The sequence below is a fragment of the Epinephelus fuscoguttatus genome, linkage group LG9, assembly GCF_011397635.1.
Source record: "Epinephelus fuscoguttatus linkage group LG9, E.fuscoguttatus.final_Chr_v1".
In the NCBI taxonomy this organism is placed as follows: domain Eukaryota; kingdom Metazoa; phylum Chordata; class Actinopteri; order Perciformes; family Serranidae; genus Epinephelus; species Epinephelus fuscoguttatus.
The window spans coordinates 39,402,282-39,427,569 of record NC_064760.1 but is presented as its reverse complement, the minus strand read 5'-3'; positions in this window follow the sequence as shown (position 1 = coordinate 39,427,569).

Sequence of the window (25,288 nt, the reverse complement as noted above, 5' to 3'; positions counted from 1 at the left end):
AGGTGGGGCCAAGAAGGCCTACAGGGAGAAAGTCCAGCAACTGGCAGCATGGTGTTTGGCTAACAATCTGCTGCTGACCACCACAAAAACCAGGAAGGTCATCATAGACTTCCAAAGGATTTCAGCTGACCATGCCCCTCTCTACATCAATGAGGCATGTAGACAGAGTGGCATCCTTCAAATTCTTGGGAATCCACATCTCAGAGGAGCTCTCCTGGTCTATGAACACCAAGGCAGTGACGAAGAAGGCCCAGCAGCGACTACACTTTCTGAGAATTCTCAGGAAAAATAAACTAGATCAGAAGTTGCTGGGGACCTTTTATCACTCCCGAGCTCAGCTACAGACAGGAAGGCTATGCAGAGGGTCATAAACATAGCTCAGAAGATTACTGGCTGCATTCTGCCCTCTTTGGAAGAGATCTTTAGCTCCTGCTGCCTCAGAATGTCCATCCTCAATGACTCCTCCCATCCAGCCCATCATCTGTTTGACCTGATGTCCTCAGGCAGGCACTACAGGTCACTGAAAGCCTGTACCTTCAGACCAACGAACAGGTACTTTTTCTGGGCTGTAAGAACACTAAATAAACAATAATCATGTGCAATATCTACACAGTGCCATATTTATAACAACTGTCTTTTATTGTTTTTATTTATTTTATCATTTGCTAATATAGCTAATATATAGCTGTGTATATGTCATGTTTTAGCTGGTTGTCTTGTTTTATTTGTTTTTAAAAGCACTAATGGAGTGATCTCATTATATATAAATTGACAATGAAGCTTTCTATTCTATTATATTTCTATTCCAAGAGGCTGCATACTGCTCCACTGCTCCCCTGTCCTGTGCGATGGTAGTGACAGTGACAGGCCGCTCAAAGTGGAGGATAGTGTTTTAAGTGTAGCTTCTTTCAGGAGCGGTCTGCTGGAGCAGAGACGACATTAGAAGTAAAATTGTCATGTGGTAAATGTACAGTGTGCTGTAGGTTTCAGGTTGTTCTTTTAACTTCACAGCGCCTGTGCAAATAGACAACAGTAATCAGTAACCAGGACAGTAGAGTATTTATATATATATATATATATATATGGATATGAATAACCTTCTTTCTCTGTGTTCCATGTAAACATCATATTTTAAATATGATCATAACTGAGTTCAAATCAGGTTACGTGCTGAGGTCACTTTTGGACTTGTCTATCAGCACTTTTTGTCGTGCCAGGTCAAACCATGCTGCACCGGTTTGTATTTACTTTGTCAGTTTAAACATGCTGACCAGCGCCCCAGATGGACCGTCCCTGGAGTAGGGCCAAAAACATGCCCACCCACCTGCCTCCAAGCGGGTAGCGTGACATGTCACTGACTGCAGCCAACCCTGACGACCCCCCTTCTCCCCCTAAAACAAGCATGTCTTGCAACACTCAACTGATGTCTGTGCAGGAGACCAGAGAAAAAAAATGTCTTTAAAAGTCTGTGCGTTCAGCTCTCAGTACTTTTGTAGCTTTTAACTGACTCTCTGTGGTTTAGAGTTTAGTTTCTCTCCTGCGTCCTCTTTTACTGTATATATCTGCTTTATTTTACTGTGTCACGAATAGGAATAGTGTTAAGTTACTGCTGATGGAAACTCAGCATTTCCTTATCTTGCTGCTTCACAATAAAAGCTTATTTGGGGACTTCAGTAGTGGCTTTTCATCAGTAAAAGTGGTAAACTAATTTTACCTGCTGTGCTGTGTGATGGAAAAAACATGCTGCAAAAAAAAAAAAAAAAAAAAAAAAAATTTAAAGGGAGAGTGCACCCAAAAAAGGAAATTCAGCTGTTATCTACTCACCCATATGCCGAGGGAGGCTCAGGTGAAGTTTTAGAGTCCTCGCATCACTTGCGGAGATCCAAGGGGAGAGGGGGTAGCAACACATTTGAAAATCTGGGGCGCCGCAAGCCTCCATTAGGTGGAGTTGTGTTGCTACCCCCTCTCCCCTTGGATCTCCGCAAGGGATGTGAGGACTCTAAATCTTCACCTGAGCCTCCATCGGCATATGGGTGAGTAGATAATGACTGAATTTTCATTCTTGGGTGCACTATCCCTTTAAGCTCTGGATCAGCCCGCCACTTTTAAGCACCATCAACTCAAGAGAAGCTGTCAGTTAAAGAAGTAAATCCCTGCTGTACCAGGTTAACATACTGAGTCAAACCAAGCCAGGTCAGCACATGAGTGTGGCTAAATGGTATTCATGACCCTTGGGTAGGTTGCATTTGCTGAAAGTCATGGGTGACGTAGAAAAATCTGGAAAAAGCTGCTACGTGAACCTTGAGTACAGAATATCTTATCACAGATATAAGGGTAGAAGTTTGGACTGATGTTGGTGCTTCTGAACCCAAAAAAGTCTCAACATATTTTTTTGACTCAACTCCATCAAAGTACTACTATTTTTTTTTAAATGAAACTTCAGCATTGTTTTCCAGGGCCTGTCATAAACCTCTTTTCAGACAAAAGCAAACAGACAAAGCTTATAAAATGAATGTGAAACAAAGGAAAACAACACAGTGTATCTGATGTTAATAACTTTATTAGGCCGATTCTCTGCACCAGTAGCACTCTCCATTTGATCAGTATCATCAAACACAAGGCTTGACAAGGAGCAGAAAACAAGAAGGCATGAAGCAATGTCACAGCAGAGGAGGGGGATTCCTGTTGGGAATTTACATTTGTTTAGAAGTTTTGAGGGGGCGGCATGTTTTATAGATAAACCACATGAAATAACTGAATATTAGCACACACGTTACATAACTTGTCTTTCAGTGACCCGGCTGATAGCTCATAGATGTGGAGAATTTTCACTTTGATGTCAGATTTTCCCATTCAGGCTTATTGAGTTGCAGTCACTGCAGCAGCAATCACTGGAACAAGCTGCCATAGCCTGGATCCAACCCAATGAACTGCTCTCCTCCCATCCAAGGCATATTTGTTTGCTTATCAAGTGGAAATTGGATGACTTAACTATACATGGCCTGTGGTTTCCATTCAGCAGGCAGTTAATGCTACGAATCTGTAATTAGGCTTTATCTTGTGATGAAACCAATGGTTTGTCAACAACAGCCTGAGCGATGAACAATGATGAATTGGACAGTCAGATTACCTCAAGGTTAACATGTATACATGTGGAACAGGTAATGAATGACTAATGAAGTTTGAATGAGGCTACAGCTGTGCAGTCAGACACACTTGATCAGTCAAACCATTCAAATTACATGTATTTCTCTTTTGATGGAAGAACTCTTTCCGTCTTAATTTATTTATTTTTTGCTATATTGTTGATTTGTTTCTTTCCACCATTTTTTAAATGTCTTGGTCGTGTCCTATGATTGTATCGCACTTGAACTATGCCACACTACTCCCACATTTCCAATGGTACTGCTCCAGTTTGGCCGTATCTGTAAGCTTTTAGAAAATGTGCACAAATATGGACAACATGAATGCAGAGTATTAAGAAGCATTAATATTGGTAACAACCACACAAGGAAACTATTCTCAAAGGCACAAGAGCTTGGCCTGAGCGTGACTGCCACTGGGACTAGAACAACGATCTGATAAAGAGTGGGAAAGAAGCCAGAGTTGATATAATGGAGGCTTGATGAGCTGATTGAAGGCAGGTATGCTGGTATGCAGGATCCAGGTGAGTGGCAAGATGGGACGACACACACAAATACACACACACACACATACACACACACACACACACACACACACACACACACACACACACACACACACACACATATAAGGGGGCAAACCAGGGACATGGAGGACACAAGAGGACTGGGAAACATAGGTAAACATAAGTGAGAAACAGTGGCAAACTTGTGGCAGTGACACCCATGACGACAAAGAGGCTGTTTCATTTTTATTTACTTCACTCAGAACTAAACCTCCTACCTGCACATGCAACCCAATCAGCAGAATAAATTCTTATAGTATCACTGGGGTTAACATTTGCTTAGGTTTGGGCTTAAAATACTTGGTTTTGATGGCACAGTCATGGCTGTGGAAACCATCAGTGTCTTGGCAAAAGACTATCATTTTTCGTGGCACTATCCCAGCAGGAAAAACAGCAACAGGTCACTGAGAAAACCCCCTGTTTGGTGATTAAAAAGCCTATAGGTGAGACACCATCCATCATCCCCTCCACCTTCAAATGACAAAGTCAGCTCATGTCATTTTAGAAATGTCGATATGATACTATGAAATGTATTCATGATGAGCAGATATGTGCAATGCCAACAATTTTTTTATGGCAACTTGACTGGCACATTGATGCAATCAGTCTAAAATGTATGACTGTCTCCATTTTTTCATAAGTCTCAGACATACTTTCAGACATACTTGCCACACTGAACATCCACATACATGAACACGGTCCCATTCATAGTACAGTTGAGGGTCTGCTTCAGCCAGGGCTGTGGTCAACCAAGGAAAATCTTGGTCAACTAAAATTCTACCTACTCTTCAACCAATCAATTGTTTGATCATGGAAAAAATCTGCACCTTATCTCTGAATGTTCTTTTTTCTGTCATGGGGCTCAACATTAACCCTTGCACAGGGCAAGTTAACTCTGTGTTCAGGCAAGTGGAATGTCTCCAGTGTTAAATGAATGTGATCGGTAATATTACATGAAACTAAACTGAGCACTGTAATGCTTTTCCACCTGAGCTGTGTGTGCGAGTCTGTCTCACAACTAAGCGTCGAAAAGGACTAATGAGAAAAATCTGACAGACTGGATGCTAGAAAGGTCAACTCTGAGATTGATGATGTCATACACACCATAACGTTGCTATATTTCTCTGTAACGGTGATGTGAGAGAGACTTACAATTTTTAGCCCAGAGGATAACAATAGCCATCCCACCACTCCGACAAAGATTCCAGTGTGATTGTATCCCTTTCAGAAGCTTTGAAATCCAGCCTTGAACGGCAGTGCCCTTTTTGAAGCTTAGTAAAATGAATCAGTACTGATAAATCCAACACTGAATCTTTTCTATGATGATTTATCCATTTTCCAATTAAAAATGAGAGTTGAAAAATGTTTAACTTTGGGTAAAATGCTGCACTTGTTACTGTCAATCTGTCCAATCACAGTGAAGAAGGAGCAGGACAAGTACCCCAAGACCAATTGTCACACAGGACAAATACAAGTGCTGAGCAACAACAACTTTCCAGCTGGAAAAAAATGCTTTGGTGGACACTCTGCATTATGAAAATAGAACTAACTACTGTCTGACCAATGAGAATTTGGTCCCATAAGAGTATGTCGACCAGCCAATCGACAACCAACAGGAGGCGACAGCCCTCGTGTCAGCCCCCAGCAGTTAAACGGAGAGCTGGGCGGTGAGCTCACTGTCCTTCTACTGCCAAAATCAGGTGAAACTGAAACTAAGAAGTCATGGCTGGGTCCATAGTGATTGTCTGTCCAATGTTCATTTTCAGAATAACTTTGCTGCAGTGTGGAAGCATGCAGTCTGTGTGGACATGGGGAACTGCCCATTGGTCCGACAGCCCATTGGTCCGACATCCCATTGTTCCGACCATATTAAACCCATTGATCCAAAGTCCCGTTGTTCTGAAATATCATGATGCCCTGTGGTTAAGGTCTGGCTAGGTTTAGAAAGTGACAAACACATAAGCTGTGAGCCTGCTCCGCCTCAAGCCTTTCCCAGCTGACCCAGAGCTGGTTGCGGCGCACCATCAAGGTAGAAATACACCCACCAGGAGACGTTCAGCACTGTGGACCGTCGGACTAATGGAATGTCGGACCAATGGGCTGTCGGACCAATGGGCTGTCGGACCAATGACATGGACCTGTGGACATGGGGGGATAACAAAATTGTCATGGAGACCCTTGCGGGTGCACAAACTGAATTGGCCTTTATTGTGTCTTCAGATGGGGTGATCTGACATTGGTCACACCCACTTCAGGCTGGGATTGGCCAAGTATGGAGAGATAAGAGAGGAGCCTCTCTTGCACTAATTCTCTTTTCCATTCAACACTATGAACGTCTTAACAATAGCAACAATGAAACTTAATAATGGAAAACTTAGTGATGGCCATAATGAGGTTTACACAGCGGTGTTGGAAGGAATTTAGTCCCTCAAAGCCTCTCTGTTATGTTCTGTGGTGAAGAGAAAGCAATTGGAAGGCTTTCCCCCAGTCTTCTGCTGTAATAAAAATGTTGTATTTTTAAAGATGATTTTTTTTGGTTATTACCTTTACTGATTAGGACAGGTAGATATGAAAGGGAAGAGTGAGAGTGAGGACAACATGCAGCAAAGGGCTCTGTGTTGGACTCAAACCAGTGCTGCTGCTGAGCACCCAGTCTACACTGGGCACATGTTTTATATTATGTCTGTACCTCTGTTGTTGCTTGTAATAAAATTTGTTAATATTATATTGTGACTGCTATTTCAGAGAGCTTTTCAATTATTTTTATCCATCAGCAGTGACAGTTGAAAGAGTTTCATGAAGGACCTGACAAAAGTCAAATTTAGTCCAAGATATATTGTCACCAGCCAAAGCCATGCTCACCGTCTGCTAGACAGCTAAATATAACATTTGTTGAAGACAACAACATCATCACCATTTATAAATATGGACAAATCCATTAAAATAATTGCATTAAAATGATTGCAGATGATTGCATCCTTTGTGACAGTGGTTACTTTGTTACACTGTGAGTATTAGCTGAGCAACGTACATGCCAAGGTTGTTGTTTAAGAGAGTTCACTACACAACAAAGGCCATTAACATGAATCAGCTGAGGCACATCTACACTGATTACGATGATTGGACTTCAGCAGAGACTTAAGCTAAAGACAAGACAGCTTACTGTGTGTCAGGAAATTAAAATCAAATTAGCAATTTAGAAATATGTCCACTTTTTCACTCATGCCAAGGAGTGTAGGCACAACTAAATTCACACAAACTGTGCGCAATGTTGTTGTTCCTGAAAACAGTCTCAAGAACACTTTTTGAAGGTCTTGGTTTTGTCTCGGACTCAGACATAGGGACTCAGGTTTTTATTTTAAGACTGGTCAAGACCCCAACTGCTGCAAATCACCAAGTTCCTCTTCACAACTTGCACTGAAATGTGTTTTGGGTGATTGGATTGCAGTTGTGTAGTGTTTGATCACTTGAAATAACATGGGTAAATGCACCCAAAACACATTGAGGACGGAATTGACTGAATTAGCCAAACCACCTCCAGAAGTGGTCAGGATCAGGTATGGGTAAAGTGAAATAATTTGTTGCCAAATACTGTAAAATAGTGCTAAAATTTGCTATAATGCTTATAAAGCACATTAATTTAGTTCACTTCCTATTTAACTAAGAATGAAATTAAGCAAAAAAAGATAATTGCAAATGGTGTTAGCAAAAATTAGCTGCTGGGTCCCCCTTGACCCCACTACTCCTCCCACCTTTTTAGCACTGTACTGTACAAAATCTTTATTTGTATACTACTTGGCCTCAGATAATAAGAAAGTAACTAGAGGGAAACTCCTACGGTCATGAAAAATCTAGAAAAGTCAATGAAATTTCACAATCTGGTTTTCCAGGCCTGGGAAAATCATAGAATTAGTATTATCCTTGAAAGTTTTGGAAAAGTCATGGAATTTTGTGTGAAATTAAATTGTTACGGCAATCTTCTATGGATAAACTTCCATGTAATGTAACGTAACTAACATTAAATATTTTCTGTAGCAGTTGACGTGGCTGTAATATGTGTGTGGCATTTTGTTTACCATCACATTCGGTTCTTCATTTTCTCCCATGTTTTGTCTCTCCACCCATGTATGCTAGCTGGAATTATGTTTGAATAAAAATTGAATCTGATATTCTCAAATAAAAGAAAAATAATGTGACAGAATAATTTACCATCTAGGATCATGACACCCAAAGTTACCATACCTATGTTTTGCCCCACTACTACTTTTGAATTGAACTGAATTCTAAAGATAGAGCAATGTTTGTGTTATACATTGTGAATGGTAATAGAGATGTATTTTGGGTCCTTGAAAAGTCATGGAAAAGCTTTGACATTTTTCACATGAAAATGTGTGGGAACCTGGGGGGATATTTCCTCACCTGTTATGTGGATGACCACTCAGTGTTAATGGTAAATGTATCCAATTGAAGCAATACATTTCTGTGTGTGCTATAATGACCAATAAGGCTGAGTTCTATTGCTTGTGGAGCTGTGCTAGCAGCGCCTACATGTACCAGGATGCATTGCACACAAGCTTCTGAACCAAAAGGTGGCAAAAACGTCTGCCCTCTCAGCTCTGCTGGTCTTGGCTGTCTATTCTAATTTGTCTTTAGGCACCTGAAGAAGGTCCCCAGCATGTCCCTGTCCAAGTGAGGAGTTAAACTTTTTGAGGCTCATGTGACCACTAAACCCCTGCGCTTGCCTGAGAAGGACTAATTGGACAAACCCGCTATTTTCAAATATCTCATCTGGAGAGACTCTCACTGCAGACTGTTTTATTTTGTTCTGAAAATGTCGGCATGCAACCTCATTCTGTGGACGTAAACAAGGTGCAGACTTTGCTGTGTGTCCCCCGTGAAGAGATAGTACAATGAGTGCTGGACGGAGCAGTGAGTGCCAACAACCCCGTCCACAGTTTGCGGTGGAAACTCTAGGGTCTATAGGTCCATGTCTGAAGGGTTACTGTTGGTTGCAAACGTACCATACTGAAAGTGTTTGGTGGAAATGGGGCTTAAATTGCCCGTATAGGTGTGAATGGTTGTCTGTTATTTATGTGTCAGCCCTGTGACAGTTTGGCAACCTGTCCAGGGTGTACCCAGCCTCCCACCTAATGTCATCTATCAGCTTGATAGCTCAAGCCCCCCCCCCCCGCAACCCTGAATAAGATAAGCATTTATGGATAATGAATGTACTGCAGAACTTCTTTGAGTCACATCATTTTTGTTGAGCCAGTGAATCATGATGCCTATAAATGCCTTGTTCACAGCAGACCAGCCATCTGCTGTTGTGCATACAGCATCCACTTAAGAAAATTCAGCCTTTAGGTGACAAATATTTTCCTTGATTACCTTGTTTAATAGTGTCTGTGGTCAGATGCTTCAAGTCAGTGTGTCTTTAAAAATTTGTTGCAGGTGTGGCTGTTGTTGGGACTTGTTTTTCAAACCTGGTGGGCACAATTTGCATAAAAATGTGTTTCTGGAATCTGCTGTACTAATTTGTTCATGAAACTCCTTCAAATATTCATATCTTCTTCACGCATATTTTGAGATGCATTGTTGGAAATATGGCTGGGGTGCAATACAAGCCAAGAGAACTCCAGTGAAATTTGTTTCTGAGCTGCATCTAGAACACACCTCCTGGTTCTTCCTGCCTCCAGTTGCCTCATTGTCACATCAAATAGTGCCTGTGGCTCAAAGGGTCGTCAACGGGTTGTCCACTGTTCTGAAGATCAGAGGTTTGATCCCTGGCTCCTCCAGTCCACGTATCAAAGAGTCCTTGGGCAAAATACTCAACCCAAAGGCTGCTCCACTGGTGTGTGAGAGTGTGTGAATGGTTACTGAGTAGCAGGTGGCACCATGTAAGGTAGCCTCGGCCACCAGTGTGTGCGAATGTGTGTGAATGGGTGAAAGTGACATGTAGTGTAAAAGCACTTTGAGTGGTCAGAAGACTAGAAAGGCACCATATGTGTGCAGTCCATTTACCATTTACCATCAAATGATGCTGCTGGATACAGGACGAACAACAGATTTTCCACCTGCGATCTCGGCTTTCCCTGTCAGTGTAGCACCCACTGAGGAATTTATTTATTGCTCCATACACAGCGACCTTCTTCAAGACAGAGCCTAAGATCCAGTAATAAAGATAAGATAAAACTTTATTAATCCAGAGGGAGATTGCTGTGCAGCAGGTACCATACAAAATAGAAAGAGTGCAAACATACAAATTTTACATTATGTAACAATGCCAAAATCAGGTTAAATATAGGTTAGTTTGATAAAGGTTAGGTTAGATAAACAGTATATGTACAGTATCACATCTGAGGTGTGGGTAGTGTAAGACAAAGAGTGCATGATTAATATAGAATGTGTATAATTATGTCCATGATATTGCACTTTTGTCCCCTGAGAGAGAGAGAGAAACGGTGGAGGGGGGAGGGAGCGAGGTAGAGCGGGGGAGATAACAATCAAACAGAGCAGAACAGATCTAAAATAGAGGCTGGAGCCACGTCAGCACTCCATGTCTCTGCTGTCCATCTCTCTGCATGAGGTAGATGAGTCCGAAAGTTTGAACAGGAGGAAAGGATTTCCTGTGGCAGCAGTGTGTTGCTGAAGGTGCTCCTGTGTGTGACCAGCACATACTGTAGTGGAGAGGGTGAAAGTCATTGTCCATGATGCTCTGCCATTTGTGCAGCATCCTCCTCTCACAAGACACCACCACCAAAGAATCAAGTTCTACACCCAGAACAGTAAAACCCTGCCTGATTATCATGTATGTTCTATCCAGGGGGTGGATGTGGACACTGCACAGGACTACAAGTACCTGGGAATGCATCTGAACAACAAACTTAGTACAAGAAGTCCTTCAGAGGCTCCGGTCATCCAATGTTTGCAGTACTATGCTGAAGTTGTCCTACCACACACTGTTAGAAATAAATAAATGTAGAGGATGTTTTCCACCTACTTGAGAACACCACCAACTTCTTTGTCTTACTAGTGTTAAGCTCACACCAATCAACGAATGAGTCCATTAGGCCCCTTTACTCATTCTTACTGTGGCTGATCAGGTAGATAGTCCACAGTCCAGAACACCTGGGGAGCATCTACCTTCATCACCATTAGCTTTCTCCCCAGCAGGGCAGCAGGTAGGCATAGGCACAATGAATCAGGAAGATGATGGTTTCTTCCACTCCCACATACGAAACTTGTGTGACAGGACCAACCTCTCCAGGGACTTCATCAGAAGTCGACACCACTGGTCTGCAGTTGTTGGAGACACTAGAGTGCATACAAGAACCAGGTAGGATGTCTTCCACAGCACAGCTTGAGACCCAGGTTGAGGTAAAAGATGTAGTGGAGAACTTCACACAGCTGGGCAGCACACACTTTGAGTAACCTCGGGACCCACAGCCTTACTCCAGTGGAGACTGCACAGTTCACCTGGAGATATGGTGCTGCTGCAGGAGAGAACAATTTAGAATTGAAGGGGGAAGATTGGAGCTTGTGAGGCTTCTCATGCCACTCAGTACATCCTTTGTGTGGTTCTGCTGGGGCCTCATTTATTAAACTTGCATACGCACAAATGAGGATGTACGCTAAAAAGTATTAAAAACTGAGCATATGCCTGCCAGTCCACAGTTTCCTTTTAAAAATCCCAAATCAACGATATGACTGTGTGATGTTGAGCCAGCACTCATGAAATATTGAGCTGAATTTGATTTGAGTTTTGTTGGCTCATATCTTTCACAATTGCAAATTGCATATGGAATAATTATGGCTCTCTAGCACAGGCACAAATAACACTGCTGCATTTAAAGGTTTATGATAAAGTGGATCTAAAAGTAATGTGTTATAGTAGTGTGTGTGTGATAGGAAGTGAAATTAAAAGTGTGTGAGGCATCATTATACGTACACTGATTCCCCTCACATTAAGCTTCAATTCTCCACCTCAACATCTGCGTTGCCAATTTTCCCCTATCTCCAAAATGTGGATATACATGGGTCAAAGTTTCTGTTAATTTATGCACATTTCCTCGTCAAGTTATTTTTAAATCCCAATGCTTACAAAGTGGCGTGCAGACATTTCAAGCCCTTTATTGTGTGTATGCAGTGGTTATAAATGAGAGTTTTTCTTCCTTCTATAGCATTCCTTTCCTTTGAACTCTTTTTTACCTCCTCCTTGCCCCCGTCTCTGAAGGCCTTCTTCTTCTCATTCAAAAGGACCTTGATGTCTCTGGTGAACCAGGGTTTGTTGTTGGGTAATTAGCATTCTCTGATGGAACATTATCCACACAGAAGTTGAGGTGCCCTGTTAGATGTGAGATCATCAGTGTCCTCACATGTAAGCTACAAAGCGCATCCCAGTCTGTAATTCTAAAGCAGCCCTGCAGAGCCTGATTGGACTCTTGTGGCCATCTCCTTACAGTCTTAGTAGTCACAGGCTTGGACTAAAGGCTTATATAGGGGTAGAAGGTGGATGAGGTTGTGGTCTGATCTTCTGAGGGGAGGGAGGGCCATGGAGTTGTATGCATCTTTAACAAAAGCATACAGCAGGTCCAGTGTCTTATTTACCTTTGTTGGACAGTCTACAAAATGCTTGAATGTGGGCAGAGCTGCAGCCAAATGACAGCATTGAAGTCCTTGGATAATTTACGACACTGCAGCATGAACAAGCAACACTGACACTAACTCCAACAACTCCTTCATGCCACCTCCAGACCCGCAGCACTTGATCCCGATCAATTAAAAAAAAAAGCCTTTGTACCGGTGCTGACAGCAGGCAACTGCTGTGACTGTGGTCCTGTTATCGGCACTGGAAGAGCAAGTTTTGGCACTGGGGGGTTAGTTGGTGATAAAAGCTGCCTTCACTGCTTCCAGATCAGCCAACAGCAAAATGTTATTGCAATAGCCAGGTTTGAACCTGTAGAGGGCAGTCATAATGCATATTTATAACACAAAATGAAAAGTTCAAATACTTTGCACTCAAATGTCAAGATTTAAATTTTAATCATCAACAACACTACTGAATACCCATGTATATTGGTTTTCAACCGAAATAAGTGGATTTGGGGTTAAGTTACTCTTTAAGTCATATTTAGTCAAGTATACTAATGGCACAGTTCTGTCTCTGCTTTCAGGACGCTCACAGCTACACAGCTCAACTCCTCATGAGTTTGTGGAGTGGTGCCTTGAATTTAATGTCACAACAAGGTCAAGGAGAAAGTAGTGACCGCCAGCAAGCAGCCGGAACAACTCATCACCGCTATCACAGGAAGCCTGTACAGATTGTTGAGGAGTAGAAGTATCTGGACACATTCTTTGATAACCTGCTGAAATCTGCCTCCAAATCAGAGGAAATCTTCAGGAAATGCCAGGCAGTGTTTCCCACAGGAATATATTTTATGTGTGGTGGATCTCACTGGACTGCGGAGTGTGTAGTTTCCAGGGGAATGCAGCCGCTTTCCCACTTTTGTCAAAAGTAGGTTGGAAAACTACAGACAACACTAAAACTATATGATTAAGGAATGGTGAAGTTTAACTTTCAGTGCACTTGGCGCTTTACTGCTCCTAGTATTCAACAATATTGTGACAGACTAGTGGAGTGGTATGAGAGGAATTCACTCATTATTAATCCAAAGCAGACACAAGAGGTCATTTTTAGTCTTCCAGTGAATTCATATCCTCTGCTAGTTGCTGTCAGTGACACACAGATTGAACAAATTTCCTCCTATAAATATCTGGGCATCCATGTGGAAGCTGCTTTGTGCTGCAGTGCACATGTAGATCACATCTGTAGTCAAGTACAACAGCACATTTACTTTCTTCAGGTCTTTTGGAGCAAACAAACAGATCATGTTATTGTTTTTCCAATCTCTAATACAGAGTGCACAATACAGATGTCTCTTTGTTAAGCTTAAAGCTAGACTAGCTAGACTGCTGAGTATTTGCTCAAAGATTTGTGGGCCAAGTGCTTGAGTCAAGTTTCCAGACTGTGCATACTAAAAGAATGTTGTCTGGCTGATATGTCTGATCCCTCTCACAATATTTGAGGAATATTAGCCTTTGCCATCACAAAGAAGATTTAGAGTCCCACAGGCTTGATTGAACAGGTCAAGGAGCTCATTTGTTCTGCAGTTTGTCAACTTAGTAAAGCAGAGTACGCTTCTAGGCAGCCTGGGTTACACACTGACTGTAATAGGTAATGAGTAATATGTTGCACTGTATCCACTTTTTGTAATGTCTGCTGTGATTTGTAGTGTTTGTTCTATGACTATGTTGTTCATTGCGCCACAAATAAATAAATGTAAATAAATAAATAAACCCTGCCAGGAGCATTAGTATCTCCCAAGGAAGCTCAACTCCTCGGGGGTCAGCAAGAACATCCTTGCAACATCTGACTACACCTTCATTGAGACCTTTAGAGGTTCCACTCCATCAGCCTCAAAAACAGACTTCCTGTCAGAGTCTTCTTCACCCTATGTGAGCAGCTGATGCTAAAGTCGGCTCGCAAAATTCTACAGGACCTCTCACAGATCCTGTACCTCACACGTCCAGTTCCCTGTGTCTGAGTGGCTCTCCTCAGGATGCTGACTTTGCTGCCCAGGCGATACCTGTAGCACAGAGAGGAGAAGGGCAACCTTTGTCGCCAAGGCTGCTCAGTTCCTCAACTCCCGGTCATCTATCAATCTTCATTGAATCACCATACAACTATATATATTATAGAACTACCCTTATACTTATATTGTGTATACTACATCACACCTTTATTGCACAAATCAACCATGGTGCAGGCGCCTATGTTTCCAGTTGCCTCTCCATCAGTTCCATGAAGTGTGGGCTAAATTTATGCTCTTATTTCTATTTTGCAAGTGTTGGTGGTGCTTTTTTGTGGATGTACACATCAAATAAAATTTCTCCAAACATGTTTCTTGTTATTTTAGGTAGTTATTATCACGCTAATGTATGTTCAAGTGTCCATTTCCCCCGATAAGTTGGTTTTAATTCGTTATTTGATTCTATAAACAGTCTGACCATCTCGAGCTTTTATTTTGGTATTTCCGGTGACCGGCAGTGTGAATTTGCATATTAGCTAAATATTTAGTTTCACCCAAAACATTTAGATTTAACATTTAGATTTAGATTTAGATTTAATATTTAGATTTAACATTTATATTTATATTTAGCATTTAGATTTAACATTTAGATTTAGATTTAATATTTAGATTTAGATTTAGCATTTAGATTTAGATTTAATATTTAGATTTAACATTTAGATTTAGATTTAGATTTAGCATTTAGATTTAACATTTAACATTTAGGTGCCACATTTAATATTTAGATTTAACTATTTAATATATTTCTAAGTTAACAAATATTGCTGTAAATGTGGTAAAAGGTAACGTTAAAAAAATCACAATACTTTTTTAAACATTGTTTGAAGCTAAATGTGGCAAAATGTTGATGTTATTTTCAGCGTGAGACACTTTACAAACGGCACCCCATACCTCCTGCTGATATGGAAAAGATGGAGAAGATGGGTAATGTACTAGCATCCTGCTAACCATTGTACAGAAGGCCACTGTAAACTGGTTGACGTCTGTGCTGCATCAGTTTCGGGTTTGGGATATCAGGAACTGTAATAACCTTTGATTCAGTGAAACTCAACCAGATGACTCTTTTTCTTCATGTGGATCTGATAGAGCAGAGGACTCTGGTGTGAAAAGGGAAGGGGGCAAGGGTTTTTACCGTGAATGAGGACTGGTGTGACAGTCCCTATTTGGGAGGAGCGGCCATGCAGCAATCTCACTGGGGTCTGTATGTGTTTACAGACTACAATACATTTCCCAGTGATGCAAGAGATGGAGCCAATAAGACTGAGGAGGATGTTTCAGGACACCACTGTAGATGTCACTGATGACATCAAATAATTTAGGGAGTCTGTAGTGAAATTAATTTGTAAAACAAATGAAACAACTGTATCCAAAACTACAGTTAAAGGTCCAGTGTGTAACATTTTGTGGCATCTAGTGGTGAGGTTACAGAACTAAAACTCCCGTTTGTCAAACAATAGGAAAATGACAGTGGCCGATGTTAAAACATGAAAATGCAAATGGCTTTAAGTAGAGCCAGTGTTTGGTTTGTCTGTTCAAAAAAAAACATGGCGGACTCTTGGAAGAGGACCCACTCTGGATGTAGATATAAACGGTTCATTCTAAGGAAGCAAAAACACAATGAATCTAATTTTCAGATGATTAAAACCTAATGACAATATAATTCAGTCAGGACCACTTTAGTCAAAGAAAAGTATCTCTATTTGATATTTGGCCAAATGACTTTACACGCATGTGAGGAAAGTCTGAGGCAGACAGAGCAAACCTCCCTGCCCTTTCATGTGCCTACACAGAGGCCCCAGGGGCTGTACACATGCCGCAGTTTTTGCACACTCAAATTCATTGTTTTCAATGTAGACACATGGCAGGCACACTCAAATGCCAGAGCAATGCCAGAGCAATGCCAGAGCAATGCCATCACGGCATGCATGATTGCCTTTTTTCAGGGCGCAACAGCCGCACCTTGAGATAAACCAAGTTCAACTTTTGGAAAGCAGCAGTGCGCACAACATGCCATGTTACAAGGAACAGCCAATCACAGCTGACAGATATCTTTCCCTTCTTCTATAAATATCAGTCTGTAGTAAATATGGAAAGGTTGGTCATTTTAGGGCCGGGCTACCAGAGCTTTTCATCTGTACCACGGACAATATGCCCGCACACAATAGGCCTACACACAAACAGCACCTGGAAGAAGATCAACTCTGCACTCAGGATTTCAGGTAAATAGGCTATACAGTGCTTGTTAAGGTTGCTTAGCAACCTCAGACACAACCTACCACTGCGGTCTTGAAAGCTAGCTCAAAAAAGGCACAAAAGTAGCACCCAGACCTTGTGATTTCCAGGCGGTTAAAGATGCGGCATGTGTACGGCCCCTAAGGCAGGGAGAACAGCAGCAAAGACCCCCCTGGAACAGAACAGAGCAGCATCAATGACAAACAGAAATGACACTGATAAGTCAGACTCAGCCTGAAAAGGAGGAGCTGGGGTGGAGGCGGGTTGCAAAGAGGCTTCCAGAGCACACAGCAACAGATGGCAGGCTAAAGCAGTTTAAACAGGGTGCCTTAAATGAGATTTGCCAATTGGATGCGTAGAAAGGAATCATGTGATCCATCAGCTGACTCCTTGCAATGAATCAGCTGATTGGGCTGCTTGTGATCAGCTGATGTAGCTGGGACATGAGCTGAGCTTGTCAACATGGCCTGCCTGAACTAACACTATGCTCAGTTTAGCAATATTATGAACCATTTCAGCCAATAGATGGCCCTAAATCCTACACACTGGATTTTTAGATGATTCCACAACCAGAAATTATGGATTACCAGAGTCATTTAGCAAAATGAAGAATTATAAAGCAGCAGCCAATGATGTTAAAAAAAGGGAAAAAAGGACTAAATTACAGTGCACAAGTTAAAGGAGCTGATTAGATTGTATCTCTCTGGAGTTTTACCTTGTATGATTCAAAATAAATAAATGACTGATTTTTATATCAGAATCATTATTATCATAATGTGTACAGCTCATTTTTGCACTAATACTACTCTCTCTTTCTGTCTTTTTCTCTCTGTGTGTATGTGTGTGTGTGTGTGTGTGTGTGTACAGCTTATCCTTGCCTCTGCAAATTGCTCCCTCGGGACAAATAAAGTGTTTTGAATTGAATTGAATTCAGACACAGATTCTCTCTGAGTTCCCTGTAAGTGCGTTCTTTGAGTTAGGATGTGAACAGGGAGAGTGCAGAGCCTGATATACCCAGTTCTTAGAGGGTGGAGAGGTGGAGCTGGTGCTTCAAAATTTTACTTGATGATGGTGCAAGATGAAAAATCACAGGATCATTAACGTTTTTACGAATCATTCTGTGCAGAACATGAATGTCTGCACTAAATGTCTGAATCCTTCTTGCCTTGTAGCTGTATATTAAGACCTTATAGCCAGTGTGGCAGCAGTGGAGCCAGATGTGGTCACAAAGCCTCTATTGCCATGTCACAGTGGTTGTTATTTGTTGTGATGTCACAGTGTTGTTCACCATATGTCTCTCCCTGGAGAGGGGCGGCTCTCCACTGATTAGCAGAACAGCTTGTTGCCCAACAGGCCATGAGGTTGAATGACCTCTGGGGGTGAACAGAGAGCCATGTAATTTGCTTGATGGGACAAGGTTGTAACACTGTTGGTGTGTGTGTGACAGTACGTATATATGCGCGTGTGTGCCTGTCATCATTAAATGGACTCACTGATCACAGTTGTGATTTGTAAGTGGAGCTGAAAAAGCTGTTAATACATGAACAAAAGCATCCTGCCCGTCTTTGTCCCTGTGGCCTCCCTGATGCTCTGCTGTCTACAGCGTGGGCTGATCTCATGCTTGTGCTTCTGTGCAAAACAAAAACAGATAGTTGGGTTGAAATTCTAATTCTATTATCTCGTTTCTCCTGTTGTCAGTGAGACTAATCTGTGACACCCAGGCATTGGCATTTTGCAGATGCTCACCCATAAAACTGTGTGCCATCTCTGCTGCTTCCACCACCAATTACAGAAATTGCATGTGAGAGAATTCAAGCACACATGGTGTTAGACCGTGTGTAACTGTGTGAGTGTTGCACATATGCATGCATAGCTACTTGCTTTGCCTATGTGTTACTGCTATTTATGGTTGGCCAGCCATAAAAGTGTCTCCTCCAGCTTTCTCTCCTCCATTTATACAATCATCTAGTCTAGCAGTTCACCTTAACGGCTCACACCACAGCGCTGTGGATGGGGAGCACAGCAGCACCTGCTTTCCATTTCCTGAATTTGATCAGTATTGCAAATAAAAAGCAAACTGCGTATTGTATTCCATCAAATCGTCCTTCACCCTTTATCTTACAGTACTTTTCAAAGCTTACACAGTGTTGTAGACTGATGTTTGTTGCTGATGTGTTTATTACCTCTGCCAAGGAGATTATGTTTTTGGTTGGGTTTGTTTTTCTGTTTGCCAGTGGGATTATGGACAAAGAGTGAGAAAGTCCATAGGGAGAGCGGGAGGGGAGGTAAATGGTCAAACAAACTTCAAACTTTCACCAGGGAGCCCGCTGTTCATTTCCTGTATGAATTATAAGACAAACCATGATGTTTTTTTCTAAACCTAACCACATTCTTTTGTTACCTAAACCAAAGAAAATAAACCTAAAAATCAAAGTGTTTTACAGATGTTATAAGTTTATATAAAAAAAACCCTGTATGTATGCCACAAACTGTAACTGTACATTTCCTGTGTAAACTGAAATGTATCTAGAAAAGACACAATGCATGTAACAAGCCTAAATTGACATGCTGTCCCTCAGTGTCCAAAACAGACGCAGGAAGATAGATGGATAGTGTTATATGTAGGTCCTCTGACAAAGCAGTGGTATTTGGAGAGTTGGGATGAGAATGTGTTGGAGCAACCATCATAGTATGAAGAGTAAGAAAGTCCACATCAGGCAGGAGGAGGGGAAGTGGACGGGTCAGACAAAACAAGAGTAACACCCAGGAGACCTCGTTCGTGTCCTGTTTGAAACCAATAGTTGATGTTGCTCAAAACATACGTACACGACATAATGTTACACAACATACTTATTTTGACCAAAAACATGATCCATTTTTATACCGAACTTAAGTTTATCATCTGAACCAAACAGCAACTGTTTCACAACATTAACCACGTGTTACAGTGTGTGTCAGCTGTGAATCACATAGATACCCTAACACATAATTTATAGTCCTGCGTCAAATTGACACGTAGGTTACGCCGTAACCTACGCCGTAGCCTACGCTGTAGCCTAACATGCATCTCCCCAGAATTGTAACTACGTGTCGCGGTGACGCAGACCTCCAGTCTGTTGCTGTATACCGACAGCATTTCCCTCAGTGGAAACGGAGCTTGTATTTACTTTTAGTTCACAGATAAGAAACAATAAATTGTGAAGACAATAAAGCCTCCACTAAAATAGCATTTTAAGTCTTGTGTGTGATTTATCCTTCAGGGATTTATCCAAGAAGAGGGAAAGATCACTGGCCGCTAGGCTAATCAATACAATGTAAAATGCCATAGGCTTGTGCTAATAACGTTAGCATGTTGTATTTGTTTAAAAAACGTGTTTAGTATAAGACAGTTGTTTTGTGGGTGAACCTTGTGAGTTGTTATGGAGCCAAATTGTGTGCTGTTACCTTTGTTAAGTGTTGCAGTTGTCCCTGGTTTTATATGAGAAGAGGAAAAGATTGTTAGTTGCTAGGCTAATTTATACACTGTAAAATGCCATAGGCTTGTGCTAATAACATAAGCATGTTGTATTTGTGGGGAAAATGTGTCCGGATAAAGACAAATGTTTGTCTGTGAATGCTGCCAGTTGTAGTGAAGCTAATATGTGTACTTGTGTTTAAAACTGTCTCTATTAAGACATGTTTAATGTGTGTTTCGGGTGTGTTTTGAATCAAACTTAGAGTGCTTCACAGAAATCTCTGCTGCTGACTAGTGTTTTGGAGGTGTAACTGCAGAGTGACACAGACACACCACCGCAGAAGTAAAGATGCTCACAACGGCATAGGCGACGTGCATAGGCTATGTGCGTAGGGTCTATGCACGACCATAAATTCCCTTTAAAGGGTACCCTGTTTGATGCTGAGGGCTGTGACAAAGCATCAGTATTTGACAACCTGGAAATAAGAACAGATTGCAGACTGATATCGCACTCATCACCTCAAATAATACTTTCTGAAAATTGGAACTATTCATTTGAGGTTTTTTACTTACTTTCAGACATAGGCTCTAGCACATCAATCAATCAATCAATCAATTTTATTTATAAAGCCCAATATCACAAATCACAATTTGCCTCACAGGGCTTTACAGCATACGACATCCCTCTGTCCTTATGACCCTCACAGCGGATAAGGAAAAACTCCCCAAAAAAACCCCTTTTACGGGAAAAAAAAACGGTAGAAACCTCAGGAAGAGCAACTGAGGAGGGATCCCTCTTCCAGGATGGACAGACCTGCAATATATGTCGTACAGAACAGATCAGCATAATAAATTAACAGTAATCCGTATGACACAATGAGACAGAAAGAGAGAGAGAGAGAGAGAGAGAGAGAGAGAGAGATGCCGGACAGATGGTAATGACAGTAGCTTACAACAATATTAATGAAAGTAATAATATTATAATAAATAATATAAATAATATATTAATATCTGATAGTATACATGTGTGACAATAATCATATGTGTATAATAACAGTAGAAGTATGACTAATGACTAATGATAACAACAGCAGCAGGAGGCACCTGGCAGGACCACGGCAGCAGCACAACCACACACGTCACGCTGTCCAGGCACTGCTGCAATACGCGTTAACCTGAGAGACAATGGAGCACAAAGGCTCTGGAGAAGAAACCGAGTTAGTGACATCCAGAATGGCCGAGTTAGCAAGATGCAGTAATAGAATACGAGAGAGAGAGAGAGAGAAGGAGAGAAGGTGCCCGGTGTATTATAGGGGGTCCTCCGGCAGACTAGGCCTAAGTCAGCCTAACTAAGGGCTGGTACAAGGCAAGCCTGAGCCAGCCCTAACTATAAGCTTTATCAAAGAGGAATGTTTTAAGTCTAGTCTTAAATGTGGAGACGGTGTCTGCCTCCCGGACCGTAACAGGAAGATGATTCCACAGGAGAGGAACCTGATAGCTGAAGGCTCTGGCTCCTGATCTACTTTTGGAGACTTTAGGGACCACGAGTAACCCTGCATTCTCAGATTGCAGAGTTCTGGTGGGATAATATGGCACTATGAGCTCTCTAAGATATGACGGAGCTTGACCATTTAGAGCAGTAGGATTTTAAATTCAATTCTGGATTTTACAGGGAGCCAGTGCAGCGACGCTAAAACAGGAGAAATATGATCTTGTTTCTTAGTTCCTGTTAGTACACGTGCTGCTGCATTCTGAATTAGCTGGAGAGTTTTTAAGGACTTACTAGAGCTACCTGATAATAGAGAGTTACAGTAATCCAGCCTTGAGGTAACAATTTTGGACCAATTTTTCTGCATCTTTTCGGGTCAGGATAGGCCTAATTTTTGCAATATTACGCAGATGAAAAAATGCAGTCCATGAGGTTTGTTTTAAATGAGAATTAAAAGACAAATCTTGATCAAATGTTACTCCGAGGCTTCTTACGGTAGTGCTAGGGGCCAGAGCAATGCCATCTAGAGAAACTATGTCATCAGATAAAGAGTCTTTGAGTTGTTTGGGGCCAAGAACAATAACTTCAGTTTTGTCTGAATTTAACATCAGGAAATTGGTGCTTATCCAGGTTTTTATGTCTTTAAGGCAATTATGAAGTTCAGTTAATTGATTACTTTCTTCTGGCTTCATCGATAAAACTGTGTATCATCCGCATAACAATGGAAATTTACGGAGTGATTTCTAATGATGTTACCTAAAGGAAGCATATATAGAGTAAATAGGATTGGTCCGAGCACAGAACCTTGCGTAAGGATGGCTCATTATGAACGTCAACAAACTGAAAACGATCAGATAAATAAGATTTAAACCAGCTTAGTGCAGAACCTTTTAGGCCAATTAAGTGATCCAGTCTCTGCAGTAGAATTTGATGGTCAATAGTGTCAAACGCCGCACTAAGATCTAATAAAACAAGTACAGAGACGAGTCCTTTGTCTGAAGCAATCAGACTGCAGCAATAGACTGTAAAAATAACAGAAGTAGCTACTATAACATCACTCATTGGTTGTGAACTCCTGTTTCGAAGCCTCGAGTTCAGCATTTCGACTGTTGCCATCTTGGATGTTTTGGAGTCAGAAGTGATCATACTCTAACAAGAGGTTGGAGCTGTGGAGGAATGAGGAGTGGACTGAATCTGTAGCAACGCCTTGAAGACAGCCTGTCACTCAAGCAGCCCTGTCCTTAAATATGTATAACTTTAAGCCTTGGCAAAATGTAAATGGGTGAGTTATAGAAACAAAATGACAATTGTCGAAAGTAGTTGTTGAAATTAGCTAAACAGACCAAAATTGTTTTTTTGCATTTTAACGTAGGGGTCTATAAGGCTTAACTGGTTTCTGGAGGTGGCTTCAAGTGGCTGTTTGAGGGACTGCAGTTTTTGGCACTTCCATATTAGCTTAATTTTTCAGCCCTGGAGGTTGTGCTTTGCTGTAGTAATGTAAGTTATACACAAAAACAGTGCATGTATATGTTAGTGTAATTCTTATTTCAATCTTTATTATTCTTTTTTTTTTTTACCTCTAGTATTTCTTTTTTTAGAATTTGTATTTTATGTCCTTTTTCTTCTTGTTTGGAATTTGTACTCTTTTTATTTTCCTTTTTTTTTAAAGATATTTAAAAAAAATGTGTCTGTTTGTAAATTGGTGATAAGCATGTACAGCTTTCTTTCATTTTTTATGTTAGGTGGGCTCCTTGTTACAAGCCCGCAGGTTTTTTTTTCCATCCCACATGTGCAGAGATAAAGAACTGAAGTATTATAACTGTATATAAGCATATATTTGACTTGAGATCAGGATCCCACAATTAATTTGGGACACATGTTAACAAATTCAGTTATATCCATTTTGAATGTCTGTAAAATGCAAAGTAATCATTTCACCCATACAGCAGACTGCACTGGTGCTGATAAAGATATGGAAAATTTCAGCAGCGGTACAGATAAAAATACAGAACCTCAAATAAAGATTAGTATGAATAATTAAAAGAACAAAAGATATTACTTCAATTAAATAACTAATCTTTCTTTTTTAAGAGTCTGGAGCTGATCCTAGCCTGTTAAAAGTGCAGGAACTTCACAAGAGATAGACACATGAATTGGTTTTACTATGTAGAGACGTTTTCATACTGCAGGCAGTCAGAGTGTCATTCGTTTGTTATTCTGTGGTCTTATGTGCAAATGAAATGAAAGTGACGCTACAGTGGTTTAACAGGTGAAGCCCCTGCAGCCCTCTAAATGACCCCACTTTGTACTCCACTGCTTCAGACCGACAAAATAACTCTGAAGGCTACACGAGGGGAAATATTGTATTATTGCATAATCCTCCTAAATTTGCTTCCTTTAATGGTTTCTACCATATTCTTGTCACCCGAGCCATTCAAATTGGTCCTCATATTCCTGTATGTGCATTCAGTGTGTATTTCTAAGATATTCCTCTGGGGAATTAATATGTGTCTGCAGTCAGTGAAAAATGAAGCATCAGTTGAACACTCTAAGCTAAATCACATCCAGTTGACACAATAGTGAAACATGATTATGTTGCATAGAGATAAAGTGAACCTTTGCACAACAGCAAGAAGGTTATTTGATTATGTCGTAATTTGGTGTTCCGCCCGAATTAAGCTTTAACTGCAGGATGTGTGACAGAAGAAGAAGACAGCAGAAAGGTATTATGGGAGGATGGCCTTTCTCCTAAAGCTGCAGAAGGAAGGCATCACAGCAGAGAATATCTGCATCCATCCTTTAGATTTTAACAAATACAAATGCCAACTCTCCACATAAACTAAGTGATAATACATGTCCCACTCGTGTTTTTTTTTCAACAAAGTTATTAGTGAAATTCTAGCTACATTATTATCAAACAGCAGCAACCACAGCTTGTGTACTCAGCAATATCTATATTTTCACTCCACAAATAGCTAGTCGTGCTTTTATTTTAATTATGTTTTGAGTTAGTGTTTGAGTAAGTTAGTATTGTTTTGTTTCAGTGTGATAGCTTCTGGTAGTTATTTGTTGTTTTTGACACAAAGCTTCTGTAACTATCAAATTCAGCGATGTTTAATGTCATTTGTATTGAGGACTAGGCTTATAGCAGTTCTCTTTTTTCAGTTGATGCTGTGAATGTCTTTCTTTCTCCTTTGTTCACTTTGTAGCAACAAAGCAATTGCATTGTATTGTACAATGTTGACACATTACCATAAATGTTGATATGGCTAATGTAAACAGTTGCTTTTACAGAGTGCTCTGGGGATGATGTTTTTCTGTAGGCTGATGCGGAAGTTGGTGTCACCTTGGTTCCCTCATTGAAAAAACTGTGGGATTTTTCCATTGGATTGCAGGAAATAAGCTCTGTGGCAAACTTTTATAGTAGTTACATGTTTTATTCAGCAAGATAATTTTCACAAATGAACAGCACTTTTAGTATTTATGAAGCCCAAATGCAATCACCAGAAGTAAAAAGCTAACGTTAAGGTTATAAATAAACTACACACTGTCACATGACTAAACAGCCCTCCCACAACGAGGCTGTAAACCCGTGTTCCGCGTGATGATGTTCTATAGTCTCATTTAACCACTTGTTTGCAACCGCCTTTTTAAAGATACATAAAAATCAATGCTTGGGGTATTAAGTGACATATTTTATGCCATAGGACAAAACGTCTCTTCAGCTTGTGTTAACCACAGACCTTATTTTAGGT